The 12549-nt window shown below is 46.9% G+C and overlaps 1 pseudogene; it reads left to right on the plus strand.

The window, feature by feature from the left end:
* LOC135516585 (exocyst complex component 4-like) overlaps positions 1 to 12272 on the plus strand; it is a 112130-nt pseudogene extending 99858 nt beyond the window's left edge.
* The last annotated feature ends 277 nt before the right edge of the window (positions 12273 to 12549 follow it).

Here is a 12549-nt window from a genome sequence, read left to right on the forward strand (position 1 = left end):
ATCAGTCTCCGCTCCTGCCCTGTATGACCTCCCCTCCCACCCAGACACGGTCATAATAGACCCGCAACTCTGTTTCCCGCGTTTCTATCCCCCTATCTGCCATATTTCCCTTTTTGAAGGCTTGGCTTGTTGTCAAACAAAATACTTGACTCTCCACAGTAGTCCACCTTGAGTTGATTTACACAATGAGTTTCTTTCTCCCTTAATTCCTATTGTGTTTGTGTGTGTGTCCTTCTACAGTATGTCTGCCTGCATGTGTATCTGTCTATCTAGAGGAGAAAAGGCAATGTGTGTATTAGTGGTGTTGTTTCTGCGTAATGGCGTGCTACCCTGGGGACGAGGAGTGGAGAGGCGCACAGTGACTGACTGGGACCCGTGTTTCCCGTCAAACTGATTTGTGCCACACAATGGGGAGGGAGAGAGGTGCAAATGGAAACACTGACTGAAAGAGAGGATGTAGCGAGAGAGAGGTGTGTGTGTGTGTGGGGGGGGGGGGTGTTTACACTAATGCATTTGTGTCTGTGTGTGTGGGGGGGGGTGTTTTCACATTTGTGTCTGTGTGTGTGGGGGGTGTTTTCAATGCATTTGTGTGTGTGTTACTATGTATGCATGTCTGCCTGTGTGTTTGTAACTGTGTACTGCATAAGCTCCATGCAGCTGCACCGATTGATACACCTGTATGTCTCTTATGTCAGGCCTGTCGGGTCGAGGGGTGAGGAAGAGGGCTGTGACGGACAATGAGGATGAGCCCCGTTCTGACTGTCTGATAATATCTCTCCAACAGCTTCTAGAGAACCAATACCTTATAGTTCAATCCCACACAGGCTTGAAACATTTTGTGAACTTTTAAATACATTTCCTGGTTTTCTAGAAATCCCAGTTGGAGGATTTCCGGAATCAGGAGGGAATAAGCAGGAAATCCAGAATCAGGAGGGAATAAGCAGGAAATCCAGACTCAGGAGGGAATAAGCAGGAAATCCGGTATCAGGAGGGAATAAGCAGGAAATCCAGTATCAGGAGGGAAAAAGCAGGAAATCCATTATCAGGAGGGAATAAGCAGGAAATCCGGAATCAGGAGGGAAAAAGCAGGAAATCCGGAATCAGGAGGGAATAAGCAGGAAATCCAGAATCAGGAGGGAATAAGCAGGAAATCCAGAATCAGGAGGGAATAAGCAGGAAATCCAGACTCAGGAGGGAATAAGCAGGAAATCCAGTATCAGGAGGGAATAAGCAGGAAATCCAGTATCAGGAGGGAAAAAGCAGGAAATCCGGAATCAGGAGGGAATAAGCAGGAAATCCAGAATCAGGAGGGAATAAGCAGGAAATCCGGAATCAGGAGGGAATAAGCAGGAAATCCAGTATCAGGAGGGAATAAGCAGGAAATCCAGAATCAGGAGGGAATAAGCAGGAAATCCAGAATCCTCCAACCAGGATTTGGGAAAATACATCCTCTTCATACCCTCATGTTCCCAGATCACAAATGAAAAGGTGATAATCCCCTCAATCTAGCGGTTATCTTTTAATATAAAGATCGTTCCTCTAATCTGTACTCCTCCAGTGCCCTGTGTTCAAGGGGAACCACGCCATTGACTGATTTGAGCGATCGATTCTTGACTTCCGCCGACCTTCCAATTAGGATTTATCATTTTCATAAATGGAACCTGAAATGGAATTGAACTTCCCCGGGAGAAAAGTCAATAATTATTAGAGGATTAAAATTAGGGTACATGCTCACCCTCTCTCTTGTTGAGTCTGCTGATCTCTCTTTCTCTTGTTAATTCTTCTTTCTCTTCATTTGACCTTACTAAGGCATTGATTGATCCACATGGTCTGAATGTACGATAGCGTGGCTCTGTCCTTTGTGTGCCTGACTAATTATCTATCGACAGACGGGAGGGTGTTGCACGGTATACCTAAACTTCTGTACTTGTTCGATACTAGAACATGAAAAAAGTTTTGGTTCTGTTAAATGTGTCTCACGTCTTCTACTGATTGAGAGAGGATCAAGTCTATCAGCCCAGCAGATGTCTCCTTATAGCTCTAGAGCACTGTGCCTGTCAAGTCTGTCTATCAGCCCAGCTGATGTCTCCTTATAGTTCTAGAGCACCGTGCCTGTCAAGTCTGTCTATCAGCCCAGCAGATGTCTCCTTATAGTTCTAGAGCACCGTGCCTGTCAAGTCTGTCTATCAGCCCAGCAGATGTCTCCTTATAGCTCTAGAGCACCGTGCCTGTCAAGTCTGTCTATCAGCCCAGCTGATGTCTCCTTATAGTTCTAGAGCACCATGCCTGTCAAGTCTGTCTATCAGCCCAGCTGATGTCTCCTTATAGTTCTAGAGCACCATGCCTGTCAAGTCTGTCTATCAGCCCAGCTGATGCCTCCTTATAGCTCTAGAGCACCATGCCTGTCAAGTCTGTCTATCAGCCCAGCTGATGTCTCCTTATAGCTCTAGAGCACCGTGCCTGTCAAGTCTGTCTATCAGCCCAGCTGATGTCTCCTTATAGTTCTAGAGCACCGTGCCTGTCAAGTCTGTCTATCAGCCCAGCAGATGTCTCCTTATTGCTCTAGAGCACCGTGCCTGTCAAGTCTGTCTATCAGCCCAGCTGATGCCTCCTTATAGTTCTAGAGCACCATGCCTGTCAAGTCTGTCTATCAGCAGATGTCTCCTTATAGCTCTAGAGCACCGTGCCTGTCAAGTCTGTCTATCAGCCCAGCAGATGTCTCCTTATTGCTCTAGAGCACCGTGCCTGTCAAGTCTGTCTATCAGCCCAGCTGATGTCTCCTTATAGTTCTAGAGCACCATGCCTGTCAAGTCTGTCTATCAGCCCAGCTGATGCCTCCTTATAGCTCTAGAGCACCATGCCTGTCAAGTCTGTCTATCAGCCCAGCTGATGTCTCCTTATAGTTCTAGAGCACCGTGCCTGTCAAGTCTGTCTATCAGCCCAGCAGATGTCTCCCTATAGTTCTAGAGCACCGTGCCTGTCAAGTCTGTCTATCAGCCCAGCAGATGTCTCTTTATAGCTCTAGAGCACCGTGCCTGTCAAGTCTGTCTATCAGCAGATGTCTCCTTATAGTTCTAGAGCACCATGCCTGTCAAGTCTGTCTATCAGCCCAGCAGATGTCTCTTTATAGCTCTAGAGCACCGTGCCTGTCAAGTCTGTCTATCAGCAGATGTCTCCTTATAGTTCTAGAGCACCATGCCTGTCAAGTCTGTCTACCAGCCCAGCTGATGTCTCCTTATAGTTCTAGAGCACCGTGCCTGTCAAGTCTGTCTATCAGCAGATGTCTCCTTATAGTTCTAGAGCACCGTGCCTGTCAAGTCTGTCTATCAGCAGATGTCTCCTTATAGTTCTAGAGCACCGTGCCTGTCAAGTCTGTCTATCAGCAGATGTCTCCTTATAGTTCTAGGGCACCGTGCAGGTCAAGTCTGACTATCAGCCCAGCAGATGTCTCCTTATAGTTCTAGAGCACCATGCCTGTCAAGTCTGTCTATCAGCAGATGTCGCCTTATAGTTCTAGAGCACCATGCCTGTCAAGTCTGTCTATCAGCCCAGCTGATGCCTCCTTATAGTTCTAGAGCACCGTGCCTGTCAAGTCTGTCTATCAGCAGATGTCTCCTTATAGTTCTAGAGCACCGTGCCTGTCAAGTCTGTCTATCAGCAGATGTCTCCTTATATTCTAGAGCACCGTGCCTGTCAAGTCTGTCTAAATGACAGATGTCTCCTTATAGCTCTAGAGCACCGTGCCTGTCAAGTCTGTCTATCAACAGATGTCTCCCTATAGTTCTAGAGTACATTGTCAACATTCTGTCTATCAGCCCAGCAGATGTCTCTTTATAACTCAAAATATCTGTCTGGATTCAAGTCTGTCTATCAGCAGATGTCTCCTTATAGCTCTGAGCACCATGCCTGTCAAGTCTGTCTATCAGCCCAGCTGATGTCTCCTTATATTCTAGAGCACCGTGCCTGTCAAGTCTGTCTATCAGCCCAGCAGATGTCTCTTTATAGCTCTAGAGCATGCCTGTCAAGTCTGTCTATCAGCCCAGCAGATGTCTCTTTATAGTTCTAGAGCACCGTGCCTGTCAAGTCTGTCTATCAGCCCAGCTGATGTCTCCTTATAGCTCTAGAGCACCGTGCCTGTCATGTCTATCAGCAGATTCCTCCTTATGGTCTCGAGCACCGTGCCTGTCAAGATGTCTATCAGCCCAGCAGATGTCTCTTTATAGCTCTAGAGCACCGTGCCTGTCAAGTCTGTCTATCAGCCCAGCTGATGCCTCCTTATAGCTCTAGAGCACCGTGCCTGTCAAGTCTATCAGCAGATTCCTCCTTATAGCTCTAGAGCACCGTGCCTGTCAAGTCTGTCTATCAGCAGATGTATCTTTATAGTTCTAGAGCACCGTGCCTGTCAAGTCTGTCTATCAGCTGATGTGTCCTTATAGTTCTAGAGCACCGTGCCTGTCAAGTCTGTCTATCAACAGATGTCTCCTTATAGTTCTAGAGCACCGTGCCTGTCAAGTCTGTCTATCAGCAGATGTTTCCTTATAGCTCTAGAGCACCGTGCCTGTCAAGTCTGTCTATCAGCAGATGTCTCTTTATAGCTCTAGAGCACCGTGCCTGTCAAGTCTGTCTATCAGCTGATGTCTCCTTATAGTTCTAGAGCACCGTGCCTGTGAAGTCTGTCTATCAGCAGATGTCTCCTTATAGTTCTAGAGCACCATGCCTGTCAAGTCTGTCTATCAGCCCAGCTGATGTCTCCTTATAGTTCTAGAGCACCGTGCCTGTCAAGTCTGTCTATCAGCCCAGCAGATGCCTCCTTATAGTTCTAGAGCACCGTGCCTGTCAAGTCTGTCTATCAACAGATGTCTCCTTATAGCTCTAGAGCACCGTGCCTGTCAAGTCTGTCTATCAGCCCAGCAGATGCCTCCTTATAGTTCTAGAGCACCGTGCCTGTCAAGTCTGTCTATCAACAGATGTCTCCTTATAGCTCTAGAGCACCGTGCCTGTCAAGTCTGTCTATCAGCTGATGTCTCTTTATAGCTCTAGAGCACCATGCCTGTCAAGTCTGTCTATCAGCCCAGCTGATGCCTCCTTATAGCTCTAGAGCACCATGCCTGTCAAGTCTGTCTATCAGCCCAGCTGATGTCTCCTTATAGTTCTAGAGCACCGTGCCTGTCAAGTCTGTCTATCAGCCCAGCAGATGCCTCCTTATAGTTCTAGAGCACCGTGCCTGTCAAGTCTGTCTATCAGCAGATGTCTCCTTATAATTCTAGAGCACTGTGCCTGTCAAGTCTGTCTATCAGCCCAGCTGATGCCTCCTTATAGCTCTAGAGCACCGTGCCTGTCAAGTCTGTCTATCAGCAGATGTCTCGTTATAGTTCTAGAGCACCGTGCCTGTCAAGTCTGTCTATCAGCCCAGCTGATGTCTCCTTATAGTTCTAAATGCCTGTCAAGTCTGTCTATCAGCCCAGCTGATGTCTCCTTATAGCTCCAGAGCACCGTGCCTGTGGCTGTCTATCAGCAGATGTCTCCTTATAATTCTAGAGCACCGTGCCTGTCAAGTCTGTCTATCAGCAGATGTCTCCTTATAATTCTAGTGCACCAAGTCTGTCTATCAGCAGATGTCTCCTTATAGGTAGAGCACCGTGCCTGTCAAGTCTGTCTATCAGCAGATGTCTTGTATAATTCTAGAGCACCGTGCCTGTCAAGTCTGTCTATCAGCAGATGTCTCCTTATAGCTCAGAGCACCGTGCCTGTCAAGTCTGTCTATCAGCCCAGCAGATGTCTCCTTATTGCTCTAGAGCACCGTGCCTGTCAAGTCTGTCTATCAGCCCAGCTGATGTCTCCTTATAGTTCTAGAGCACCATGCCTGTCAAGTCTGTCTATCAGCCCAGCTGATGCCTCCTTATAGCTCTAGAGCACCATGCCTGTCAAGTCTGTCTATCAGCCCAGCTGATGTCTCCTTATAGGTCTAGAGCACCGTGCCTGTCAAGTCTGTCTATCAGCCCAGCAGATGTCTCCCTATAGTTCTAGAGCACCGTGCCTGTCAAGTCTGTCTATCAGCCCAGCAGATGTCTCTTTATAGCTCTAGAGCACCGTGCCTGTCAAGTCTGTCTATCAGCAGATGTCTCCTTATAGTTCTAGAGCACCATGCCTGTCAAGTCTGTCTATCAGCCCAGCAGATGTCTCTTTATAGCTCTAGAGCACCGTGCCTGTCAAGTCTGTCTATCAGCAGATGTCTCCTTATAGTTCTAGAGCACCATGCCTGTCAAGTCTGTCTACCAGCCCAGCTGATGTCTCCTTATAGTTCTAGAGCACCGTGCCTGTCAAGTCTGTCTATCAGCAGATGTCTCCTTATAGTTCTAGAGCACCGTGCCTGTCAAGTCTGTCTATCAGCAGATGTCTCCTTATAGTTCTAGAGCACCGTGCCTGTCAAGTCTGTCTATCAGCAGATGTCTCCTTATAGTTCTAGGGCACCGTGCCTGTCAAGTCTGACTATCAGCCCAGCAGATGTCTCCTTATAGTTCTAGAGCACCATGCCTGTCAAGTCTGTCTATCAGCAGATGTCGCCTTATAGTTCTAGAGCACCATGCCTGTCAAGTCTGTCTATCAGCCCAGCTGATGCCTCCTTATAGTTCTAGAGCACCGTGCCTGTCAAGTCTGTCTATCAGCAGATGTCTCCTTATAGTTCTAGAGCACCGTGCCTGTCAAGTCTGTCTATCAGCAGATGTCTCCTTATAGTTCTAGAGCACCGTGCCTGTCAAGTCTGTCTATCAGCAGATGTCTCCTTATAGCTCTAGAGCACCGTGCCTGTCAAGTCTGTCTATCAGCAGATGTCTCCCTATAGTTCTAGAGTACCGTGCCTGTCAAGTCTGTCTATCAGCCCAGCAGATGTCTCTTTATAGCTCTAGAGCACCGTGCCTGTCAAGTCTGTCTATCAGCAGATGTCTCCTTATAGCTCTAGAGCACCATGCCTGTCAAGTCTGTCTATCAGCCCAGCTGATGTCTCCTTATAGTTCTAGAGCACCGTGCCTGTCAAGTCTGTCTATCAGCCCAGCAGATGTCTCTTTATAGCTCTAGAGCACCGTGCCTGTCAAGTCTGTCTATCAGCCCAGCAGATGTCTCTTTATAGTTCTAGAGCACCGTGCCTGTCAAGTCTGTCTATCAGCCCAGCTGATGTCTCCTTATAGCTCTAGAGCACCGTGCCTGTCAAGTCTATCAGCAGATTCCTCCTTATAGCTCTAGAGCACCGTGCCTGTCAAGTATGTCTATCAGCCCAGCAGATGTCTCTTTATAGCTCTAGAGCACCGTGCCTGTCAAGTCTGTCTATCAGCCCAGCTGATGCCTCCTTATAGCTCTAGAGCACCGTGCCTGTCAAGTCTATCAGCAGATTCCTCCTTATAGCTCTAGAGCACCGTGCCTGTCAAGTCTGTCTATCAGCAGATGTATCTTTATAGTTCTAGAGCACCGTGCCTGTCAAGTCTGTCTATCAGCTGATGTGTCCTTATAGTTCTAGAGCACCGTGCCTGTCAAGTCTGTCTATCAACAGATGTCTCCTTATAGTTCTAGAGCACCGTGCCTGTCAAGTCTGTCTATCAGCAGATGTTTCCTTATAGCAGAGCACCGTGCCTGGTCTGTCTATCAGCAGATGTCTCTTTATAGCTCTAGAGCACCGTGCCTGTCAAGTCTGTCTATCAGCTGATGTCTCCTTATAGTTCTAGAGCACCGTGCCTGTCAAGTCTGTCTATCAGCAGATGTCTCCTTATAGTTCTGGAGCACCATGCCTGTCAAGTCTGTCTATCAGCCCAGCTGATGTCTCCTTATAGTTCTAGAGCACCGTGCCTGTCAAGTCTGTCTATCAGCCCAGCAGATGTCTCCTTATAGTTCTAGAGCACCGTGCCTGTCAAGTCTGTATCAACAGATGTCTCCTTATAGCTCTAGAGCACCGTGCCTGTCAAGTCTGTCTATCAGCCCAGCAGATGCCTCCTTATAGTTCTAGAGCACCGTGCCTGTCAAGTCTGTCTATCAACAGATGTCTCCTTATAGCTCTAGAGCACCGTGCCTGTCAAGTCTGTCTATCAGCTGATGTCTCTTTATAGCTCTAGAGCACCATGCCTGTCAAGTCTGTCTATCAGCCCAGCTGATGCCTCCTTATAGCTCTAGAGCACCATGCCTGTCAAGTCTGTCTATCAGCCCAGCTGATGTCTCCTTATAGTTCTAGAGCACCGTGCCTGTCAAGTCTGTCTATCAGCCCAGCAGATGCCTCCTTATAGTTCTAGAGCACCGTGCCTGTCAAGTCTGTCTATCAGCAGATGTCTCCTTATAATTCTAGAGCACTGTGCCTGTCAAGTCTGTCTATCAGCCCAGCTGATGCCTCCTTATAGCTCTAGAGCACCGTGCCTGTCAAGTCTGTCTATCAGCAGATGTCTCTTTATAGTTCTAGAGCACCGTGCCTGTCAAGTCTGTCTATCAGCCCAGCTGATGTCTCCTTATAGTTCTAGAGCACCGTGCCTGTCAAGTCTGTCTATCAGCCCAGCTGATGTCTCCTTATAGCTCCAGAGCACCGTGCCTGTCAAGTCTGTCTATCAGCAGATGTCTCCTTATAATTCTAGAGCACAGTGCCTGTCAAGTCTGTCTATCAGCAGATGTCTCCTTATAATTCTAGTGCACCGTGCCTGTCAAGTCTGTCTATCAGCAGATGTCTCCTTATAATTCTAGAGCACCGTGCCTGTCAAGTCTGTCTATCAGCAGATGTCTCCTTATAATTCTAGAGCACCGTGCCTGTCAAGTCTGTCTATCAGCAGATGTCTCCTTATAGTTCTAGAGCACCGTGCCTGTCAAGTCTGTCTATCAGCAGATGTCTCCTTATAGTTCTAGAGCACGTAAGGTTCTCTGATTGACATAAAAAAACATAGACGTTGCCAAAAATGGTGTTTATTGACTTCTTCTCCCTCACCTCAGTCACGTTTCTCTCACTGTGTGTGTGTGAATGATTTCATAAAATAAGAGATTTATTCTTCTATGCAAATGTTGTTGGTCAGCACAATAAAACAAGTCCCAAATGGAAAGGAAGTAGATTGTTTTTCCTCTGCAGCCCGGTGAAATCAACCAAAACAAGCTCAATAACTCAATGCATGCACACACTCCTATTGAATATGCCTTCACCTGTATTGTGAACAGGCCTTGGCTACATCTTGATTTACCCAGATTATCAGTAGAGATTTACCATTCAAATAAATGACCATTATGTTGTTATGTAAAAACTAATTGATTGAATAATTGATTCATTAATGCATACATTGCTGTCTTATTATAATGATAATGAACTCAAAATATCTGTCTGGATTAAGTGCCTTTCTGTGACTTTGACTAATATGCCATCTTTTGGTATCGCGTAGACCACTGATGGTATCGCGTATTGTGATGGTATCGCGTACTGATGGTATCGCCAGATGTGATGGTATCGCGTTTCGTGATGGTATTGAGGTCGTGATGGTATCGCGTATCGTGATGGTATCGCATGATAATCAGCTTGGAATCGCATGATGGTATCGCCATGGTATGCACTGTCGTGATGGTCAACCTGGTATTCAAGTTAAAATGATGGTTTTACAACACTCGTACTGTTTGTCTCTTTCTGCCTGTCTCTGCCTGTGTATTCACACTTATTTTGTGTACTTTGTACACGCCAATGGCTGTGTGTCTCCTAGACTAGACCTCCCTTCCTTTAATAACAATGAATGAATTGCTACTGAAGTGGAGGGTTACAGCCCGTGTTTGGACTATCACAGCCAGTTGGCAGTCAAGCCCGTCTCTGAAAGGCCACAGAGATCCATGTTGTTGTGTCAAATTATTTCAAAGGACCCCACTAAAATGGCCATTTATAAACAGTTTGTGTTACAGTATTTGTTTTTTATGTGACAGAGAAATGCTCTGACTTCAAAGATCCATTGTGTAAACACAAGAAAAGAAGCTGTTGTGGTTGAAGGCTTTCAGTTGGGAGCCTTGGGTATGTTAAAACAGGCAGTTAATACAAATGATGGAGATTAGCAGCCTGGACATATCTGTTAAAACACTGCTACTCTGAAACAATTTGTCACGGTGTCAGTGATCGGGTTTGGTATAGCAGTCCCACCTCACAGTGAGATTTTTGTATTTTTTTTTTAATGGTTCAAATTTTGAGTAGTTACCAGATTAATTGCGTTTTAAACCGGGTAGCTTGGCTCCAGGATGCTGATTGGCTGAAAGCTGTGGTATATCAGACCATATTCCACAGGTATGACCAAAAAATACTTGTTACTGTTTGTATTACGTTGGTAACCAGTTTATAATAGCAATAAGGCACCTCGGGGGTTTGTGGTATATGGCTACGGGCTGTATCCAGGCTCTCTGCGTTGTGTTGTGCTTAAGAACAGCCCTTAGCTGTGGTATATTGGCAATATACCACACCTCCTTGCACATATTGCTTAATTAGACACAGTTGACAAAATAGTTATTAGAAATATCAAACTAATATCAAACTAGAGACTACAACAAACATACAAAACTAGACCATAAAACAGCTTTGTCAGACTAATTGGAGCCTCGTTCCTCTGTGATTTTCATCAGTACACACCCCCCACACACACAAACATCCATCCGTTTACATTCAGCACCAATGATCTCCTCCGCAGAGCTTCCATTTGGAGAGAAACATGTGAAATTGATTTACGCTGCTGTTTCCCCACTCCTCCAACTCATTTAGACTTCTTCCATTCCCCCTCTCTGGTAAATCACTGCAAAACAGAAATCATCTGAATAGTGCATAGATACTTTGGGTAAGAGCTTGCTATCTACTCAATTGACAAATTTGCTTACTTTTCCCCTTAGCCTGGTCCCAGATTCATTTTTGGAATAGCCAACTCCTGTGAATATTTAGCATAACAATGACCATAGGAATTACAGCAAACAGATCTGGGATTGATGCTGTAGACCACTGATTGATAGAAGATGGTCAGAATTAACAGCTTGTTCTCAATCACATGGCTTTATGCCATGTACTGGGAGATGTCACCGCTCTCCACCAGTACTCCTGTATGGGTTATATGACACCTTACGGGGCTGGTTGAACCATAGTTGAGGGAGGGAGAGAGCTCTCCCCAATGTCTCTCTCACCAGGTCTGCAGGCACTGGGAGGACTTTGTAGCACAGTTATCCGTAGTGAGGCATTAGCCTCAAGCTCCATCATGGGCACTAATACAAGATGGAGACCTGGTTGGATGCATCTCATAAATGAGTCACAGTGTGGTGTCTCCTCCACCCTGATACTGAAATGCACTGGAGAAATGACACGTTTCCCACCTTTTCTCCTTCACCACCTCGGTGATGTCGTTGTTTTGAAAGATGAAATGGAAGGTTCTTTGGATACCCTATTACAGTCTCCATTTTTTTGTTCATTTTCTAGGCACTAAAGCCATAGAGAGACCACACACTCCCCAGTCCCCTCACCTCTGGTCATAATACCTGTGTTAGAGCACTTCATGTTCTATTGACTGATTCCTGTGGGCAGATGATAATGGTTAAAACAACATTAGTCTTTGATTGGAGAGAGGCAGAAAGACAGTCTCATCACCTTCTAGGCACTGGGAGACCAGAGCTCTCCCTAGTCTCCTCACCTTCTGGGCACTGGGAGACCAGAGCTCTCCCCAGTCTCCTCACCTTCTGAGCACTGGGAGACCAGAGCTCTCCCCAGTCTCATCACCTTCTGGGCACTGGGAGACCAGAGCTCTCCCCAGTCTCCTCGCCTTCTGGGCACTGGGAGACCAGAGCTCTCCCCAGTCTCATCACCTTCTAGGCACTGGGAGACCAGAGCTCTCCCCAGTCTCATCACCTTCTGGGCACTGGGAGACCAGAGCTCTCCCCAGTCTCATCACCTTCTAGGCACTGGGAGACCAGAGCTCTCCCCAGTCTCATCACCTTCTAGGCACTGGGAGACCAGAGCTCTCCCCAGTCTCCTCGCCTTCTGGGCACTGGGAGACCAGAGCTCTCCCCAGTCTCCTCATCTTCTGGGCACTGGGAGACCAGAGCTCTCCCCAGTCTCCTCACCTTCTGGGCACTGGGAGACCAGAGCTCTCCCCAGTCTCCTCACCTTCTGGGCACTGGGAGACCAGAGCTCTCCCCAGTCTCCTCACCTTCTGGGCACTGGGAGACCAGAGCTCTCCCCAGTCTCCCCACCCTCTGGGCACTGGGAGATCAAGCCCAGTGGAGGCTGTAGGATCTCATCAGTGGGAGGCGATTGAATTAGTTCAGTGTTGAAATGAGTTTGGGAGCTGGTGATTTGCCGGGAAATGCACTGCGCTTGTTGTAATAATAACATCAGTGTTCCCCTCTCCTCTGTAACGGGGCTTTTCAGGCTGCTTGGGAGATGATGGGTCATTTAGATGCTGGGGACAGACACTTATTAGCTTGTGGATAGCTTGTGGATGTTTTTAGGAAGTTAGTGCTGAAGAATTTGAAAAATATAAGATTGTTACAGTGATACTATATAAGAGACTGAACTAATGCATAATTGAGTCA

The sequence above is a fragment of the Oncorhynchus masou genome, chromosome 27 (genome assembly GCF_036934945.1).
Source record: "Oncorhynchus masou masou isolate Uvic2021 chromosome 27, UVic_Omas_1.1, whole genome shotgun sequence".
NCBI classification, from domain to species: Eukaryota; Metazoa; Chordata; class Actinopteri; order Salmoniformes; family Salmonidae; genus Oncorhynchus; species Oncorhynchus masou.